Source organism: Myotis davidii, unplaced genomic scaffold (genome assembly GCF_000327345.1).
Source record: "Myotis davidii unplaced genomic scaffold, ASM32734v1 scaffold2574, whole genome shotgun sequence".
NCBI lineage: Eukaryota > Metazoa > Chordata > Mammalia > Chiroptera > Vespertilionidae > Myotis > Myotis davidii.
Window position 1 is genome coordinate 79,363 of NW_006285606.1, and position 400 is coordinate 79,762.

Sequence of the window (400 nt, forward strand, 5' to 3'; positions counted from 1 at the left end):
GAGAACTTTAAGACATTACAAATAGAATAACATGTGGATAATGGGAAATCTGGGAGGAGAAGAAAGAGAAACAGAACAACTATATGATGTAGTAATACTCCTACCATTTGCAACAGCATGGATGGAGCTGGAGAGCATCTTGCTAAGTGAAATAAGTCAGTCAGAGAAAGATAAATATCACATGATCTCACATTGAGTGGCTGAATGGATTAAAAAATGATCCACATATATACTGTCTATAAGAGACTCACCTCAGCATAAAGGACTCACACAGACTGAAAGTTAAGGGATGGAAAAATACCTTTCAGGCAAATGGAAATAAAAAAAAAAGCTGGGGTAGCAATACTTATATCTGACAAAATAGACCTCAAAGTGAAGGCCATAACAAGAGATAGGGAAG